Consider the following 21,162-nt stretch of genomic DNA (forward strand, 5'->3'; position numbering starts at 1 on the left):
CCTGAAGTCACCAGTGCTGATTCATGGTAAGTCTGGTGGCCAGTCACTGATTTGTCCATTAATGAGTCAAACCAGCTTCAGCCAGAAGGTGGACATTTGGATTGTAATTACTCAAGGCTAGCCTGCAGAGAGAAATTCTCAAAACTTCTCAGTCATCATTTTTTAGGCTACTGGTGTCATCTTTAACAGCACTGCAGGAACTTTTGTGTTAAATATTATGGCATTAAGCAGAATCTTCTTATTTAAAGATGCTTGCATGGTAAGCTGCAGCCAAGGGGTTTGCCAGTGGTATCTGGTGTTCCCATAATTGAACAGGAATGTAAACCTGTAGATACACATCTCACAGACAAGTATTGAATTACCCTACTACCATGTGACTTTTTAATGAAACATTCACAACTTTGGGACCTGACAGATTTTATTCATGATTACTTCAACACAGGTTATATGAAGAAAGTAAGCTGAAAGACAGAAATATGTTTTGGTATTTATTTTAATTCCAGAAAAATACATCTGTGCTAACCAGAGAAATACCTTCCAGGCAGATGTTCAAATCACATGGGAGTTCATATGCCAAATGCAAGATTAACAGGCTCACATTATGAGTGCCAATGAAGCACTCTTTCTCTTTCACTCTTTCATGCCAAGGAATGAAAGCGTCACCTCTTTAATGGTAAAGCTGAAGCTACACCATTCCTTATCTGCAAAGGTTCACTCCTGTGGGATTTTTCAGAAATTATATCAGTGATTCATCAAACAATCTCTTTAGCTTTATCCTTTTTGTGTTATAGTAAAGGGCTTAGCTCTTTTGTCCTCACATAGGCAAAACTCATAATTTTCATGTCTATAGTATATGGCACCATTGCTCTGCAGAGCATTTTCATCCTGCTTCTGATGAAGCACTAAACAGAAAACACTTCTCTTAAACAAATGACTACTGGCTTGGTTATAAGAAGTGACATTTCAGTCTGCCCTGGATAATAGACCAAGAGTCAATTCAGTGTCAAAAGATAGCAAATTGCATGCCTATATGAAAGGTTTTTAGTTTTGCTTTCCTTCAGTGGCAGGCAAGCTGGCTGAGATTCTATCTTGACCATGAAAAAGGCCTCTATTTTGTCTTATTAAATGAAAGCTGAGCTTATCACTGACATCACAGGCTAGCCCTAATGGCTTTTACAATGGCCCTAATGGCCAGCCTGAGAGACTCCCTGCGCCATATTCTCAGGCCTTATAAACTAATGAAAAACTGGACCCTGATTTTTTAGTATTTCTTTTCCTCCGTGTGCCATTTTCCACCCAATAGAAAGCTACAGCATAAAGTTATTTCCATGTCTGAGATTGGGCCCCACAATTTTCATACAGTTATTCATTTTTAAACAAGTTCCTGCTTGAAATCTCCAATGTCCAGGTTCAGAAGGTCAGATTCAAGGTGTTAGTGAGTATAGCTTAACTTCCTACTCACCTTTCCCTACACCTGTTTGTAGAGCTGTGCCTGAGTGTGATTTAGGAATTTTCTCCAACAGCTTACCATTGGTTTTGTGGAACCCAAATTACCTTCATTTTCTTTGAATTTTATGGAAAGGAAATAAAACATAATAAAATATTGTTCCCAAAAGAGCAGTAGTGTAGTATAATCTGCATTTCTCTTCTATTTCAGGCTGCCTCATGAGGACAGTACGTTGCCAAGGTTATACAGCTATAATCATCATGTATTTATGCAAAATAAGAACTATGTGATACTGCAACATTAAACATGACAAGATTATTCTTAAAAGGAAAATACAAATGAACATAAGCCTTTTCTTCTAGTACTTCCTTTTTGTAGGAGTTCAAACAGAAGCTTTAGCCAAACACCAGCATGTATCCATTTTTACTTTATTACTGGTTTATTACTTTACCAGTGTTGATAGGCTAAGACATTTAGTGTCTTTGCATGTCTACTAAATATATCCATTTTAAGGTCACAAAACGCACTTTGTGAGAAACTCAAATAAGCTCTAAAAGGATCTGACCACAAACACACAGTGGTCAAGCACTCGAGAAGTTATAGAGGGAACCAACCACATCAAAACTACGGTTTGGATGGATTAACCCGTGTGTGTAGTATCTCCTAAAACATATCAAATCCCCTTAGCTTCCAATCAGTTACAGAACAGAGCCCTTGACTGTTATCTTACTCCCTAAAAGTTATTGCTGTACAAGGAAGGAGGAGAACCAGACTGCCAGATTCATTGGTTCCCACCTGTCTGGCTCCAGGGACAGGGAAGCACCCCTCTCTGCTCCCTACTTCGGGATGTGGATGCAGGTCCATACTACTCTCTTGTAGACACAATGGAGATGCTGCCTTGTCCCTTTAGGAGCATAACAACATGTAGGAACACCAGGGCACCTCCTAATTTAGACAGTGTTGCAGTGCTGCAGAACATCAGAACAGGTGTGCTGAACGAGGTCCAAACCCATCCTGCCTACAATCCCACTTCTGGCAGCGACAAGTGCCTGGGGTGCCTGGGGCAGTACAGAGGAAAGTGGAGGCGTGCACTGATATTTCCCCAAACACACTCCACCAGCTGAATCTCAGACGCCTCCTGTGCCAAGTTTGCTTTCTAGGTGTTTCCATTCCTAGATTTATCTTCCTTGTTCACTCTCTCCTTGAATCTAAGAGAGCTTTGAGCACCAAAAACATCCCGCAAGCAGCAGCAAGTCCCCTATCTTGGTTACACACAGTGAGAAAATGTACTTTTTTGTTGTTTGTATTCAGTTTACATCTCACTCATTTTGGTGAGCCATTATTTTTTCACTGGGATGAAATGGTGAGCAAACCATCCTTATGTGCCATCTTAACAACACTCAAAATTTATTGAGCAGTTCTCCAACCTGACTAGAATTTTTCCCTGTTCACAGTGTTATCACCTAGTTTATATTGTTCTTACCTCTATGGAAAGCTTTATACTCCTTTGGTTATTGTTTTTGCTCCTCTCTAATTTTTTTTCCTTTTTTCTGACACCTGTTTTCAGATGGGGAGGAACAGAACTACCTTTGTAAGGAGAATATAAAATCTGCCATGCCTCAATGCTCCTGAGAACAGAAAGTGAGGAATCAGCCCTTGCACAAGTCTCAACATCTCCATACAGGTTCCATCAGAATCTGTTATCTTATGTTTCCAAAAGCAGTAGTTATGCAACAGATTTGGTTGCCTTTAGCCAGGTGTAATGTGATTCCTGAATGTATATTACTCCACACACCCAAGAAACCAGGCTGAGATTATAATTTTTCAAGTTGCAAAGCCAGTTTAAAAGCAGTCATCCCCACCTGTGTTGGTACTCAGATGTGGCAATTCAACCCTCTGGATGACTGTACTAAAAATTGGTTGAGTGGAATGATCTAAGCTAATAGACACTCTCTCCCACCCTTCTTCACATATTGCTTTTCTTTGTTTATTAGCCAGCATCACTCCAGCTGTCAGCAGCAATACCAATGAACCCATTATCCTTGCTGAAGGACTAATAAATTCCCCCACCAGTGGTGGGGTAGCAGAGAAAGGAATGAGCAGGTGAGAAGGAAAAAAGGGGATGAAACTTCTTAAATTGACTTCCCACCAGCAAAATCCTCATGTTAAACAATGATCTCAGACGTGATGGGTAGCTGCACTGATTTTATTAATTGTGGTTTTCTCAGGGAGGGATTCTACAGATTGGTGGGGGGAAGACTTGGGAGTTTCCTGGGTGAAAAGGCTTTATATTTGTGCAGGCAGTGATGCACTGAATGCTTTGTGATTCCTCAGGTAAAGGCCCACTGCTTGAAGCAGCTGCCTTACACCATCAACAACAGACCATATCCCTCTATCACTCCCTTAAAAATAAAAATAAATTAGCAGATTGACAGCTAGAGCATGGAAGGATGGATAATATGGGGATGTTAAGGATCAGTGAAGTGGGAGGCTGCTCTTGTGACTGCAACAGCAAGCAGAGTTTTCAAAGTACTAGTCAGGAGTTTAAAAAGACAACACTGAAGAAAGCAAAATAGGAAAATGCAATTCCAAATGCCCAGTGACACATTTAAGTAGATTCTGCCCTCTTTAAACGTCGGATTTGCTGCAGTTTACATCACTAATCCTCACATTCCTTAAATGCCAATCTGGCCTCTCAAGGGGGCACTTGGGCAGGGAGGTGGTCTGGGACTTGCCATTCCTGATAAGCAGAAAGTACTTGCACAGATATTGGATCCAGTGTGCCTTTGTGGCTGTCAGACAAACAGCAGCAAGTCCTCAACCAAATGTGCTCAGCCAAGTCCTCTAAGTGCCAACCTATACCTCAACTGAAACTAATTTATGCCAGGGAAGTTCTGGTCAGATAAGTTTCCAGTTTCCTCAAAAAACCTTCTGTATACAAACAATATTTTGAAGCATTTCACACTCAGAAGGTGGTTAAGATGGTTTTTGGCATTTTTCATCAGAATTTCTGTCACAGTTTAATATATTTTTTTTTAATTTTCATGTATAGCATAAATACCACATTTTTCTGAATTAAAAATGCCACAGAAGTGCTAGCTCATCATTTATTTCAGTACAAAACTTCTCAGTATAAGCACATACAGAATCAGTTTATCTATATGAATATTCATGTTAATACTAGACAATATCAAAAGAAATTAAAGAAAAAGCACTTAATGATAGCTTTAACACTCCTTTATAACCTACCAAGCTAAAATTGCAGTGAACTTTGATTTGTTAAGATATTTTAATAACCAAACATTTTCCTTGCAAGCACATGTTCTTTGGGGAAATATATCAGGTTTAAAGAGTTTATGTTACAAAAAACCATCTTAAACAAAGGTTAAAAATTACACCATGAAAAATGAGATCTTTCTGGAGACCAGGTAACTAAATATCACAGGAACATGTTATCTTCATGGAGAAAATCTGAGTTTTAAGTGAAACCAGAGGGGACCGGGTCAGTCGGTGTGACCCTGCAGGCATGCTAAACAAGCCTAACTCCATTTCAGACTCCGCCAGTGACTGCTGCAGAGAGGTGCTTGAAATGGGGCTCTGTAGCTCGACAGTATGGTTTTTCCGTCTCCATTTTTCACAGGGAGCCCAGATGAAACCTCAACACAGAAAATATAAGTATTTGCACTTAGATTTTTTTTTCTGCCTCTGGAATTAACTATCTGAATGTTTGGTGTTTTGATAAATCAGTGCAGCCACTGTACATTAGTATCTGCTCATGCTGATTAGTTCAATTAGATCTAAAAGTCTGCTTTAGTTAATGTAGTTAGTAGATTTTAAATTATATATTTATTCTTATATATTTTAATAACCTTTATGTTTCTTTATGCCTACATGTTTCTCATATTTGTATTTTATTTGGTTTTCTTTTACTTTGCGGTTAGTAAGATTTATTCCTTTATTTTGAAAGTTTTTTTTCTAAAGTTTATTTTAGTTACTTATTTTATAGTTATTTGCCTTTATTTTTTTCTGTTTTATGTCAAATCAGCCTAGAGTTTAGGGAAGGAATCTTTTAAAAACAGTGTTTGTAGCTCAAAATAAATATTTTATTTTAAATATTTATTTTATTTGTAGCCATCTGTGGGACTGAAGTAACACAATAAATTGTATACAGTACCTGAATGTAATTTTCCAGAGTTCACTATTAGCTTTGCCAAGATTTAGAGGATATTACTCTTATTTTTTTTTCAAATTGCTTTACGAATGCAGCAAAAGACCAAAGACACTTTATAGCACACTGAAATGTTTTAAATTTAGATGTACATCAGCATCTATCTTTGTTGTATTCATCTTGTGAAGAAAAGTTATGAGAAGAGAGAGTGAGCATAGAGAGCCAGAGCAGCCTGCTGCATTGTACACATGGGTGAAGATGTAAAGCTGGATACGAACTCACGTGGTCAGGGACCTACATTCAGTGGAGACAACTGCAAAAATGTAGTCACTGTGTTTCACTAAATGCATCTCTAAGATGTAGGAGAGAGTCTCTAACAGAATTTAAAGTTGTTGGGGCTGCAGCAAGGTAGCAACTCAAGGCAGGAATGGGATGAGACCAGGAAAAAATTGTCAAAAATTTTTTGCACTGTAATAAGTTGATTATTTGCTTTGAGTTCTTTTTGCTGTAATTCCAAGTGACTGCAAGCCATTTGAAAAAAACAAAAAACAAAACCCAAAAAACAACTGGGATCTGTTCCATTTTCTACTCTGGCCCATGGATCTAAAAATCTTCGGTCCAAAGCAACCAAATGTCAGTTCTCATAAGAAAGCCAGTTGCCAGATGTTGTAACAATTGATGGTCCAGATGACAGAGGTCACCATTTGTTTTGGGCAGCTGTCCTTCAGCGAGCAGTGCCCCAGAGGATGGCGGGCAGACGCCAGATGGTTCTGGGTGGGTGCTCTGGCAGCTCAAGGGCCACAGGCTCTTGGCAGGGTCTGGGGGGACACAGCAAATTCCCAGAAAGATATCAGTCACGGGAGGTGGGATTTAAATCAGGACCTTTGAAGTTGATATAAGTTCATATGAATGAATTTGAGGCCAAGTATAATAACTACTGCCACAAAGGGATGGCAGTAGCAAAGCTGGGCTCCCACAGATCATCCAAATACCCAAATCATTAAGCTTTCCTGTGACCTGTATATTCTAGGTCAAATCATATGAAGACTACAAAGCCCATAGGCTAAATTATATATCTGAGGATCCAGCTAATCAGTCTTGCCTAATAAAACTACAAGAAAATGCATGTTCCAAGCTGACATCACCACAGACAAAGTGCATGTAAAAGTGCACTGTAAAACAATGAGTCTAGTGCTCTCCTCTCTAGCCTCAAACTGGGATGACTGGAGGGTGATCTGATAGAGAAGCTGTAAAATCATTAGTTGAAAAGAGAAGGTGAATACGTAGCAATTGGTCACTGTCTTTTCCATGCGAGAGTTAAGAGTCATCAAAGGAAAACCAGCAGGACTGCAATTCATGATAAACCAAAGGAAAAACTTCCTCACCAAGTGTTGATGTATGCTGCAGGACTGCTTGCCACAGGATAAGGACAGGACTAGAGGTTTATTTGTGGTCAGGAATGGCTAAGCCCATTGCAGGCAAGTCTGTCAAGGGTGCCTGAATACAAAAAAATTGTGTGTTTCCCTTGTGCGTATATTCTTGTTCAGTTTACTTATTATTGACTATGTCAGGAACAGGCTGGTGAGTTTGGTAGTTACTTTGCTGAACCACTGCAGTCATTCCCAAGGTCTCACTTTCAACCCTGTATAATCATAGAAATGTGGAGAGGGAATGCCTCTATTAAAAAGGGTCCATATGAGGTATCTCTCTAGATTAGCTCAGCCTAAGGAAAATGTCATACAGTCTCCTAGCTGACTTCTTGCAGAAGATCTTTGCAGATGTGGTGATTTTCAGGTTGCTTTTCAGCTTTGCCCCCTCCCAGCAGGAAAACAGGCTGTAATGGAATAAACATAAGCTCATAATAAAGAGATTTGCTTTATTTCCTTATATTTTCTGGCTGTGTAGAAATAATCCATCATCTACTAGAAGCTTCAGGTTGAAAATCTGCAGTTACTGTCCTTGGAAGGTGGATTGCAGTCCTGGTCTCCATTCTTGCACTCCTTTATTTTCCTGGGTAAAGCTACACAGCTTAGCAGTCATGTGCCATAATCTCATGCTTGCTGCATGGCAGTTTCCAAGGAAACTCGCAGGCTGCACATGCTAGGAGTGATCCTGAGGGGATGTCAGCTACAATTGCTTTGGTGGAAGCTTTGCTTGAAGTTGAAGCTTACACAAAGTAGAGGCTGGGTTTGCTTTCCCAGATTGGGAATTGAGTGTTGGAATGTGTTTAAAACAAACATGTATTGTTTTTCAGAGAGATACAGGAGGGTAATGCTTCACATTAATTTAATTTCTTTAGTGTATTTTTTCCCAAACCATGTTCTACCTATTTCTATAGCCTAATATTTGTGATCTGTGAAAGCTGGTTTGTCTCGCTGAAAGTGTTTTGTGAAGACTACTTTATTTAAAATGGCAATAACCATGAAGGGAAAAAAGGTGATTAGGAAAATACAGGCTAAATAAAATAACTTTTTTTCCCCTGGAAATCATAAGCATTTGAAAAAAATTTCTATGTTAGAAAGAAAAAAAAAAATTAGCTTAGAAGACAAGACAAAGGTCCACCTACTAATGAGAGTCACACTTGATATCTGCATATTACATGTATCCAGTACCTGAGTATGCTGAATGTTACCAGGCTGCAGCTTTTCAGCCTCTGAGATTAAGCCCGCCCATACTACACAGTTTCTGTACACTCAAATAGCATGATCTAGCTTTATAGGGATATTTGTGAAAGTGTCTGTCCATGTACATACTGCTCACTTACTCATTTGTTCTGAAGTTACACAGAACACGTACTTGGGGAGAAGATTATAGAATTGCTTCTCTTATTTTCTTAATTTTTTTTATTTTCTTCTGTTTGTTAATGCTGTTGTTGTCATTGTTGTTGCTGTTGTTTTGTTTTGTTTTGAGATCATGGACAAACACTAATTTTGGCCTCCCAAATCAGAGATCTGTGAAATACACAGTGAAATACAAGGGCTGTGACAAAGAAAACAGAATACATGTATCTTCTGGCTTCTAAATACTGGAGGAATGTTTGAAAGGAACCAGTGTATCATTTAATAAAGGTTTTTATTGTCCTTCAAGAACTGAATCTCAGACCATAAAGCACCAGGTTTTAAATCCAAACGTTTCTTTCTGCCATGCACTTTGGGACACTGAACAGAAAAGCATAGTGATGGTGAGGAAGTCATGAACAGAAGGGAGAAGGTCAAAACTTGTGTCTTCTTATTCTAAAACAGAAAAGTAACGAAAAGAAAATAACCCCTGCCAAGTCCCTGCTCTGCATTAAAAAACACAGAAGAGAAAATAAAGGTTGGAAGAATAGAATGCTACTAGATGCTACCAGTTATTTTAAAATGTTTAAATTAGATAGGAAATCAGTGCCATTTTATCACACAAAATATACAGTAGAGGCAGAAACACATCCCTAATTTTACCAAAATGCATTTGTTTCACAACAAAAATATGTATAAGAAAGAATGCGGATCCAATCTGGAAGCATGTTAGCATTTAACACTCTTTTCATCTTTGTGAAAATACTCCCCTTCTGGTATCTTGCCAAGACTGAGAGATTTTGACAGGCTGACTTCTTCCAGGGATACACTTCATGCCTAAACCCAGCTTCAGCTATGTCTCTTTTTCTACTGAATAGTAGCTAGTGTATGATTTTTCAGGTTGCTTTTGGGGGGTTTTTTGGGGAGGTTTTTTTTTTTTTTTTCCAAGTGGAAATCATTATTTGTTTTTGAACAAGAACACTGTAATATGTTATCATCCAAATCTGAATTCATCATGTATTTGGTAGCTACACATGTATAGATAGTCTGCACACTTTCAATCTATAAAGTGATTTTTCAGGTTGCTTTTGGGGGTTTTTTTTTGCGGGGGGGGGATTTTCTTTTTTTTTTTTTTCAAGTGGAAATAATTATTTGCTTTTGAACAAGAACACTGTAATACGTTATCATCCAAATCTGAATTCATCATGTATTTGGTAGCTACACATGTATAGATAGTCTGCACACTTTCAATCTATAAACAGTGACAGAAAACACACTCCATTTGTAAGTTTCTGAAATGAAGAATGTAACATGGAACAAAAAAAAAAAAAAAGAAAAAAAAAAAAAATCTCCTTTGTATCATTTCCTCCCATTTACAACATTGAGGTAAAAAAATAAATTGACAAACAGGAAGTCGCTTCAAAATTATAGCTCCTTCTATGAAGCTGACATTCTTGGGTGCCTGCTCTCTTTGAAGAAGAATAATTGAACAGGCTCTAGTTACAGGGGCCAAGCCTTTTGAAAGCAGAGCTCTCTAGGTGAAGGTTATTCTTTACTCAGGGGTTAATCAGGGACCTGGATTTCAGTCTCTATAATACCGCTATGAGAAAAGGATTGAAAACAAATTCCTCACTTAAGAGTTGCTCAAGATTTCAGTCTCCAATGTTGATTGGCACTGATAAGAACATCTCTGGTTTTCTTTCTCTCTTTAATGAAAGAATAATCAATTACATTTTCTTTTTAACAATTTGCTATTAGCTTCTACCTCTACATAGTCTAATGATCTCTGAAATATCAAATGCTTTCTCTAATCTCTAGTTCAGCTAGTCACTCTAACATGTGTGATCTTAAAACCTGTGAGCTGCTCACACTTGTGGTGTGTTGATGCCGCAGTGTTGCAGATGAAGATAATGGGAAAATTTCACAACATAAAAAAGTCCTTGTATTGCACCCTGAGCCCAGATTTCTATTTCCTGACATATGGAATGATCTGAAAGTCAACTTATACTTCAGGAACCAAGTGGGGTGAAAATGTTCATCATACATAAAGAAACAAGAAAAAAAACAGTTGAGATGGATCAAAATTGTCAAATAATCTGGCGGCAGAAAGTGAACTAAAACAGAGTTAAATGTACTGTGGGAAATCATGTGTGAGGGAAATCTGGGTTTTGGACCGATGTCTAGAAGGGGATGAAGTGAGGAAAGGTACACTCACACTGGTAATTTGAAATGTGCTGAGGTTACAGATTAATTTAACTGTGTCTTTTTAGCATCTTCTACAATGTCTGCATCTTCTTCAGTCAAGAGAGAAAACATCTTTTTAAAATTAAAAACACTGACTATGGAAAAATTCCATAGGTGATGAGAGGTATTTCCCCATCAAAAACCTACAACCCCATTGCACTACATTTTTGCCTTCCCTGCTCTAGGACTCAAATCAATCAGGCAACCATTCTCCAAGCAGTCAGATAAAGCAGACTGGCCCTGCTGTCATACTTTTTTGTAACTCTATATGTAAAAAAACCCCCCAAAAAACAGCCTTCCCAACCCCCACAAGAAACCGCCTCAAAACTAAACAACCCACAAGAGAGGAAAAAAAGAAACATTAAAAAGGTGAATAAAGGCGAGTCCTAGGTTCATCCTTGACAAAAGATTTTTCCTTTTATTGCTGCATAGCTGCCCAGCTGAAGGCTGCTACCAGAGTTTCTAAACAGCAGATGATTTGGCTTCATCTGAGCTGGTGATGTTACATCTGCCTAGCGCCTGAATTTATCCAGACTATTTAATCACATAAAACATAATGGACACTGCTTATTATAATTCAGTGCTTTTATAAGTACTTTTTTGTATTTCCAAGACAGTGGCTGCCTGGCTGTTTTAGCCACTTTTCTTCCCATTTGCATCAGCAGGCTTCTCTGCTTCTGGCTTGGAGACTTCCTCAAGAATATGTAATGTTCCAAAGAGAGCAAGGAATAAAAGCTTGAGAGCCTCAGTCAAGTGCAGCGATGCTACTGAGGTACATTATTCCTTGAGGGACTACTGCAATACTTTGCTCTGTGGTGCTGGTTTTATTTATTCCATGGAGGGGGTTCTTCATACACGGGGAAAGTGAGGAAGGAAAATGGCTCCCATAGGTTACCGGGCGCCTCACGAGAAAGGAGCGACATTCCCGGCTTCCACGGATCGTGTGGAACTATTCAGCAGCATCGCGGGAGGAGCTCGGCACCTGAAGGAAGCAGCTTGTGCGAGGTCAGGGGAGCAGCCCGAGCCTCGCGTCAGCGCCCCGGGGCTCCGCTCCCAGCTGTCAGCGTGGCTGCCGAGCTGTTCACAGAGATTACCTGCGCCTTGCCTCTGCGCAGCCTTTCCCACTGTTTGTCAGCCCCAGTTTTTGACATCTCATTTAAAATTAGATCCTAATTTTGGAACCTGATCCACGCCAGCTCCGCTCGGCAGCTCCGGCAGCTCGGGGGAAGGCCTGCCCGCCGGAGAGGCGCTGGGACGGCGGCCAAGGGCGGCGGTGCCGGGCCCGGGCCGGCTCCGGCCGCGAGCGCCCCCTGCCGCCCCCGGCCGCGGCTGCGCACAGAGCAGGGCATCGGTGCGAGGCACAACAGGGAAGGCCCGCGGCCTCTTCCGCCAGTCTTGCACTGCTGCCAGCGCTGTCGAGGGATGTTGGTCGTTTATTTGTCCCTGAAGAAAAAGGTGAGTTATCTGAAAAGACCTATCGGGAAGATATTCCTTTAAGAAGTGGTATGTGGCTTTTTTTTCCTCGCAGGTATTGTCCGTGTAGGAATTTTTTCATGTAGGACATAAGAGTGTGTCCGAGCAACAGGCCAATAAAAAACCATTCAAAGTTTATTTTAGTGCTAAGAAACTTCTACTCACCCACAAAACTCCAGCAACAATTAAATAAGTCAGTGAAGACTGTCATGAACCTTCCTATGTCTTATGTGCCAGTCTGAAAGACAGATATACCAGAGAAGATCCAGCCCACTCTAATTCCATCTACTCTGGAGTGTTAGTACCTAAAATTAGCTCATGTTCAGAATAGGGTTACAAATTGCTTAGCTCTGCAGACACAAAATTCATAAGATTCTTCCTCATGACTGAGATTATCATACCTTTTCTTGGTCCCACAAGTTCAGGGCTATGGCTGCCTAAAACTCTGCTGCATGAAATTCATCTGTGTTCACCAAAAAACCACAACCAAATGAACAACCAAAAAACAAAACAAAATAAAACAAAACAAAACTAAAACAAAACAAAAAAGCCAAAAACCCCAACCAAAACAAAACAAAACAAAACAAAAAAAAAACCAGAAAAAAAGAAGCCCCAAATAAACAGGACCAAACCTACTAATTTGAACTTCGATTAAGTTCAAAATTAAGGCCTGTAAATGTATTTGTTTGGAGGCACAGAATATGTCTGACTTCTCATCATGATCAATAAAAGCAAAACAATCAGCTATTTCTTGCATAAAAGCATAAAAGACTTAGGGTACATTTTACTTACCTAATCATCAGTATCTAGTTCCACCTGGGGTCCCTTGTGGTTTTTCCCATTCAGAATATGCCCATTTTATCTGCTGTCCCTATATGGATATATTGAATGAGTCTCAAAATGAATTGTCTTGTGAGACACCCCAAGTTCAGGCAGCTGAACTGAGCTCCAGGGGCTGAACCTCCATGGAGGCTTCAGTGACTCCACTGGAGACCCAGGCAGTCAGTGCAATCCTAAAGAGGGAGTGTTCCTGTCTATTTCCATACCAGCATTCTCCTATATTTCCAAGGAAGGTCACAACAGTGGCTAACTTCAACAGGCATAGAATCACCAATGTTAGAAAAGACCTCTAATATCAGTCTAACCATTAAGCCAGCACCATCCTATTGACTAAACCATATCCTCAAGTGCCCCATCCATATGTTTTCCAGCACTTTCAGGGATGGTGATTCCACCAGAACTGTTCCAATGCCAGAGCACCCTTTCAGTGAAGAAATTTTTCCTAATATCAAATCTAAATTTTTCCTGGCACCACTTGAGCCATTTCTTCTTGTCTGTCACCTTACCTTTCATGTGGAGGTCTAAGGGCTCATACAGACAAGAGAAATCTTGCTTTTGAGTTTGCACCTCTAGACAGGATCTGATATTGCAATGCAGACAGTACAGGAAAAGCTTCTCACCACTGTGACAGTAATGACCTCGGTCCTGGATTGAGAGGATGAATCTTGAAGTCTTTTGTGCTGTTGCAAACTGCCTAAAATCCAATTGCTTAGGATCTTTCTTAACAGGGACACTGAGGAAAATCAATCCAAATGCACTGAAGGTGTAAATTTAAAGTGTTAAAACTCACTCTTAGTGTAAGAATAAAGACAATTTATTACTAAATAAGGGTATTCTCAAAGAAGCTTAATGAGGTTTTGATAATCCACTTAAAGGAATGAGTTTCTCTTGAATTTTCCCTATGGACAAACCCTTAATCTTTTGTCATAAATTCACTATTGTTTTTCTTGTTTGCATAAGTTTTATAAAGCTCATGGGGTCAATGCACCAAATAATGTCCACCTACCTGCAGCTCAGCCACATACAGTCACACTGGAGCTGGGTCAGAACATTGCTGACTTTTTTTGAGAGTATGCAAACTGCTGTCACATTGCATCCTTTCCATATTTTTAGTGATTTGATTAAAAAAAAAAAAGTTATATGTTTTATTTACATGCTTTTCCCCCTGCAGATGCCAGCCCTTTCTGAACCTCTGATAATTCCTTAAAACTGAGTATTGCTTCTCCTCACTTGTAATCCAGAAGCAGGAGCTTAATCTCAGGCCAGCATTGAAAGGAAGCCGAGTACAGACTCATTAAATGCAAGAGCTGTTCCCATTCCCATTAGAGATTGGTGTTTAGTGTACATATCAGGAAAACACAGGACGAGGAATTATTTGTTTCTTCCCCACGAGAGGTTCTGAACCCAATTTTTCCACTTGCTCAGAATGCCCAGCTCAGCAGGTTTCTTTTTTTTTTCTTTTTTTTTTTTTTTTTCCTTCAGGAATCAGGAGACATTCAGTGCTAACTCTATCTGTGTTGAATTAACGTGTGCAAAGAAAAGGTGCTCTGTTTTGCAGAGACACCGCCATGGGAAGCCGGGGTTTAACGGAGAGTACGAATGCCTCGGAGGAAAAAAACAAAACCAAAAACCCAAAAGGCAAAACCCCAAACAGAAATATTGAGCGTTTTTTGCCTTTTGGCAGCGCAGGTCCCGGCCCGTGGCAGTGTCCCGCCGTGCCGCCGCAGGGCCAGGAGAGGGAGCCCCGCATCCCGGCCCCGCATCCCGGCCCCGCATCCCGGCCCCGCATCCCGGCCTCTCATCCCGGCCCCGCATCCCGGCCCCGCATCCCGGCCCCGCATCCCGGCCTCTCATCCCGGCTCCGCATCCCGGCCCCGCCCGCCGCCTCCCGGAGCGGGGTCCCGGCGTGGCCCCGCTGCGAACACGGGGTTCGGGGGCTGCGGGAGCCCGCGGTTCGCACAGACGGTGTCGACGGCCGGGATTCGGCTGTGGAGACCGTGGATGGTCTCTGGGGATGGCAGGCTGCCAGTAAGGGGCAGGATCTACCTGGCTGGGGCAGCAGAACCATCACTGTTCACAAGCTGGGCAAGCTGGTGTGCAGTGGTTTACACTGGGAATGCAGAGGAGAGGGGGTGAAGAGAAGAAAGAGAAGGTCAGCAGAGAGATGCAGGGGTTGTGGACTGTTTTTTTTACCCTATTCCCCGAGGTTCAAGGCCAGGGTGAATGGGGCTTTGAACAACTTGGTCTAGTGGGTGGCATCCCTACCCATAGTGGGGTTGGAATTAGATGATCTTAAAGGGCTCTTCTAACCCAAATCATTCCATGATTCCATGAATTTCAAATAAGGAGTGCAGGGTGATGTGGGCAGGAGACAACTTGGAAACAATGAAACAGCCTGCCTGCAGCACAGGCACATCAATGCTGAGAGTGGGCATTCGGGGAAGCTCTCACGCCCTTTGGGGAGCCAGCACAAGAAAGGCTGGGTCCAATGTACCTGCATCTGCAGCATGGGGAGCACGCAGGGCTGTGGTTTAGCTGCACAGACAAGTGGTGGGATGGCTCACACAGATGGAGTGCTGTGATGGAAGGGTACAAGCTCTCAAGGATAGGTTGGGATGGAGAGGAGGAAGATTTGCCATTTATGTGTGAGGGCAGCAGCAATGTGCAGAGCTCTTCCTGCAGAGACGTGATGACTGCTGAGAACCTTCTTCAAACAACTGGAAGAAGCCTCAAGGTTGTAGGCCCTAGTCCTCACGGGAGGTGTTAACCACCCTGTTGTCTGATGAAGTGACAATACACTAGGCTCTTTGTTGAACTGAGGAACACCAAACTAGACACAGTGCTCCAGGTGTGGCTCACCAAAGCTGAATAAAGGTGCAGAATCACCTCGACCTACTGACAAGACTTTCCCTAATGCAGCCCAGGATACCATTGCTCTTTTTTGCTGCAAGGCCAGGTTGCTGGCTTGTGTCCACCAGGACCCCCAGGACTGCAAATCTGCTTTCTAACTGGGTGGCCTAAGGCACATACTGCAGCATGGGGTTGTCTTTCCTCAGGTGCAGGCCTTCTCCTAGTTGAATTTCAGGAGGCTCTTGTCAGCCCATTTCTCCAGCCTGTTGGGGTCCCTCTGGATAGCAACATGACCCTCTGTGCTGATTTGCTGATAGAGCACTCAGTTTGCTGTATTTGACCCTCCTTTGCGGAGGGACTGGGTGATCTCCAGAGGTGCCTTCCAACTTCTGTGATACTGTAATTCTGCGCTACTCAGCAGTTTTCATACTCCAAGTAAATTACCACAATGAATAAACAAGGGAGAAATAAAGTGCTAGTAGGAGTGCAACACTGCATGAGTACAATCAATATTCATCAAATAGAAAAAGCAAAAAATCAATAAGGTAAAAATTAAACGGTAAAAGAAAAAGAAATCTTCTCTTTCAGAAAGCAGGCACAACTGATCTCCACTGCCACAGACCATGGATTCTTTCTTGTTTTGTGCATACTTTCAGCTAATGGATCCATATACACAGCAGGGAGAGTTAAGGCTGCAGGGACAATCATTTCAGAGTTGTTAGGTGAGTTGCCTTCAAAATCTGACATTGTTTCCATGTGGTGACTTTCCCTTTATGTGCATGATATGCACCTAACATATATATGTAAATTTATAGTTATAAATACACACATATACATTTTTACATATGCATATGCACTCTCCCTGGGAAGTGTAAATAAGTCCTCAGGGCTGAACAGTGGATATTAATAAATTGCCATTGCTCTCTCTCTGAGAACAAACATCTAGGAAATCAACAGGAAATAGCTAAGGCAGATATTTCAGTGCTAGTATGTTGTACATGAATGCTCTCCTTACAATTTTTTATTAAGACAAAAAATGCTGATGATGTTCAGGACATGTCTTTTTCACAAAGTGAATTCTGTTTTTTCCTTGCATGTTTGTAAGGAGGTTAGACACATAGAAGTTTCACAAAGGAAAGGGGGGTAGTGTGGAGCTGCCTGTGTCCATAACGCTGGTGCTCTTCCAGCTGCCTCTGGGACCATGACAGGGTACAGAGATGGTGGATGCTGTGGAGCTCCCTTCATCCACAGCTGTGGGGACCCTCTAGCCACCCACAGGATCATGATGTGGTACAGAATGAAGATATGTGTGTTTCCTGAAGCTTAGGTTGATGTCCTAGCACAAGTTCTCTGCAGTACTTTCCAGCTGAGCGGTGGAGGCGGGAGAGGACTGACAAGCGCCATGATCTGCTTGTGGCTCTCTCTGGGGCTGTGGCTGTCAAAGACAACAGAGTCAACATATGGAGCAGCCACCCTCTGTCAATATGAGAAACCCATTCCACGCTGGAAGTCCAAGGCTTTCCCAGCCTCACAGCAGGACTGTCCAGCCCTTTCCCTGTCAGTTATAAGAGCCTCCTCCTAGGTCAGTCATGTCACCAGCCCCACTCTAACAGGGCCACCACAATCATTCTGCCCACTGTGACATGCCTCTACACTATTAGGGCTTGGTTTCAGGAGCTTATCTGGGGGTCCAATCCTTGTCCAGGCAGAGAAAATGGAGCTTCCTCCCATGATTGTGGGAAGCTTCCCCATAAGACAATGACAGGGTGCCCATTGGTCTTGTAGAACACTGACAACTCTCTGACTGAGTGGCACAGGAGAGAAAAGGCAGGAGCATGCTCTGGTCTGATCACATCCCTGTCTGAGTGTCTATCTGCAGCATACAAGAGAAGCAAGGAAGGAGCGGCCTTCCTCCATTGCCACTGGCAGATCTTGCTTTCCTACTCTCCCTGGTCCTCCCTGCCTTCTCCTTTCAGGCTTCTTTCACCTGTGTCCTCCATGGCCATACTGGGCTGGTGCAGGTCTTTGGGTGCCCATCACAGGCAGACCAATATTCTGCTGCCTCTGACATGGCTGCAGCAGCACCAGGGCTGGTGCTCAGAGTTAGTGCTCTGTGACTGAGACATAGCTATTATCTTCCTCCATTCAAGCAAGACAAAACAAATAAAAATAATAATAACCAAACAAAAATTACTGGTAATATGGGGAGGGAAATTAAATAGCTGTAAGAGCAATTTAAAGAACAGCAACTCAGCAAAGGTTAAAGGGAATTAAAAGCTGCAGGTTTTACCCACTACATAATTTTAAAATTCTTTGTGGTAATTGATGCTGAGATGTGTGAGTATAAGTATAATTCTGGGAAAAAAAAGCTTGTTGAATTGAATAGATGTAATATTTCACAGCTTTGGAATTAAAGATGTCTAATGCCAAATATGGAACCTATGAGTGGTTGACATGTTTCAGGATGTTTCAGCTTGCTCTGCAGGACTTGTGTCTTTCTTTCTCACAAATGATTCTTCCAGCAACTGTCCTGTGCCACAGAGTTTGGTTAGGCACTAGAACAAAATCCATAATTTACCATCCCTATGTTTCACTCACCACAGGCCATTACAACCTCTTCAATTTGCAGGACAGAGGCAGTGGGCCCAAACTGAAACACAGAAGCCTCTGTCTAAACATCAGCAAACAAGTTGTTACTGTGAGAGTGACCCAGTGTAGGCACAGGCTGCCCAGGGAGGTTGTGGAGTCTCTGTCCTTTGAGATGCTCAAAAGCCATCAAGATGCAGTTCAGGACAACTGGCTTCAGATGGTCCTGCTTGAGCAGGAGGGTTGGATCAGATGCCCTCTAGGAGTCCTTTCCAACTTCAGCCATGGTGTGATTCTGTGATATATATGTATATTGTAGATTATAACAACCAGACTCTTTCCATTATACATCCCTATATAATTTCCTGAAACTTTAACAGCTTACATGAAAAATTTCCATGCTTTGCCTGAAGATGGAAAATGTTTTCTAAAGTATTTCAGTTATTTTTGAACACAGTTCAACGAACTGTGCAAACATGTAACTAGAGTGCAGTGGCTTTTTTTTAAGAGGGGGAAATGGAGGAAGTAGTGTTAGGAAAATGTTAGCAGTCTTTTTCACCTACATTAACTTCCATGTTGTGTTCTCTTATGAGGCTATGGCAGCAACATTAGCACAGCCTGTAGAGGAGTGGTTCCTTGGAATAGAGGAAGGTGACAGGTATGGCAGAGGCTTGATTCCTGAAACTGAAGCAGGGGGTCTGGCATCCTGAGAAGTAAGATCTGGAGGTAGTGTGAAGTGGTAGGGCTGGAGCATGGTCTTGTGTGCTCCTGCTCATCCTGAATTTCAGCTCTGAGGAACAGGTTGCACTCCCACTACATGACTCACATCAAGGAGAGAGGGTACAACCCCTGTTTTCACAATTTTGGGATTGGCCGTGTACTGCCCTCCAGTGTTAAAGTACTTCTCATAGTCTTTTCATGGAGAAACCCTTCATGCTGGAAGCATTGCCTTCACTGTTGACTAAAAGCTGGTAACAGCACAAGAACTGTCTTATGTTGTCTCGGTGCTGTATGTTCTGCTCCAGTATGCCTAAATCATAAGCAACTAAAATACTCTGGCTTGTTCATGATCTTTAAAGATATCCTGAAGATGACAGCTACATCTTCTGAGGTTTCTGCTGGCCTTGAGCATGCACCTACTCCTGTGTGCCAGGATTGTTCCTGAGTCATCCTTGCCCTGCAGTCACACAGCATTTCTGAACACTTCCCAAAAGCAGGATCCACAGTGTCCTTGGGCACATGAGAAGTGTTGCAGAGATAGGGATGGGAAAAGAAAAAAAAGGAAAGTAGTGGCTTGGAGGAAGGATAAATGCAGTGATGTGGGAACAGCAGCTGCCCAAAAGCAAAAGCAAGAGCAGGAAGAGGCAAGAAACAGAACAGAGGGCAGAGCTACAGAAGTTCAGGGAGATCAAGCCAAAAGTTCCAAGCAATAGAGACAGGCAAGTCTGTAAGCAGTAGACATTCTTGCTCAGATCCTGCAGAGTTGAGGTGAGACAGTCCTGCACAAACTTCTCCAACAGGAGTCCTTTGCACAGGGTGCAGTTCTTTGTGAACAGCTCCAACATGGGTCCCTTCCACAGTGTGCACTCCTTCAGAGCAGCCTGCTTGCTCCAGCATGAGTCCCTCATTGGGTCCTGCCTACTCGAGAGTGGGCTCCACTCTCTACAAGGCCACAGATGCTTCCAGAATCCTTCTCTAGCATGGGCTTCCCATGGGGTCACAGATTCCTTTGGGCATCCCCCTGCGCCAGTCTGAGGTTCTGCACAGGCTGTGGGCAGATCTCTGCTCCACTGTGGAGCTCCGTGGGCTGCAGGGGCGCAGCTGCCTCCCCATGTCTGCAGGGGAGTCTCTGATGCAGTGTCTGGAGGACCTCCTCCTCCTCCTCCTCCTCCTCCTCCTTCTGCACTGATCTTGCTGTCTGTAGGGCTGTTCCTCTCATATTTTCACTTTTCTCTCTGCTGCTGTTGTGCACTTTTTTCCCTCCATTCTCAACTATGCAATGTGGTTTAGGACTGGTGTTCTCCAGTTTAGTAATCCTGCTAAAATCACACTGCCTTCCACTCCCCCTTCCCGCTCTGGCAGAATGGAGTTGAGAATTGGAGGCACAAAAGTAGAAAATCACAGCTTGAGATAAGAACTATTAGCTGGAAAGAACAGTGAGATAAGAGAACAAACAGTAACAACAAAAATATTACTAACAAAAGGTATGAGGCAAATAAATTATTTACATGGAAAGCTGGCAGCAAATGCTGACCAGGTTCCCCACTACCTTTTCTCCCCCCTGGAAAAGGATGCTCTTCTTGGAAGGAAGTCTCTTTACCCATCCCTGGCAATGACATGAGATGGTGTTGAATTAAATCAGTGTGTGGTCATTCCCCCTCAGCCACGTTTCTCCTCAGCTATTGCAAACAATTAACCCCATCCTTGGCTGAAACCAGGACACTGTTACCCCAGGGGTGCACCACTGTTGCTGATGGGCTCAGCCTTGGCCAGAAGTAGGCCTGACTTGGAGCCAGATGCCATTGGCTCTGTTGAACACAGGGGAAGTTTCTGATCAGTTTCTGATAGAAACCACCCCTGTAGCCTCTCTCAAAATTCTTGCTATGCAAACCCAGTACAAATGAACATAAATTTCCTAACTGTTATTAGAGAATTCTCTATTGTTTTGATATTCTGGAAATGGCTGAAATAATGTGTTAATTCTTCTGCAGTATTAATCACTGCCACAATATATTCTGTCAAAGATAATAGAATGATCGTCCTGTAGTTTCAGAAGT

Source organism: Passer montanus, unplaced genomic scaffold (assembly GCF_014805655.1).
Source record: "Passer montanus isolate IOZ18808 unplaced genomic scaffold, ASM1480565v1 scaffold34, whole genome shotgun sequence".
NCBI lineage: Eukaryota > Metazoa > Chordata > Aves > Passeriformes > Passeridae > Passer > Passer montanus.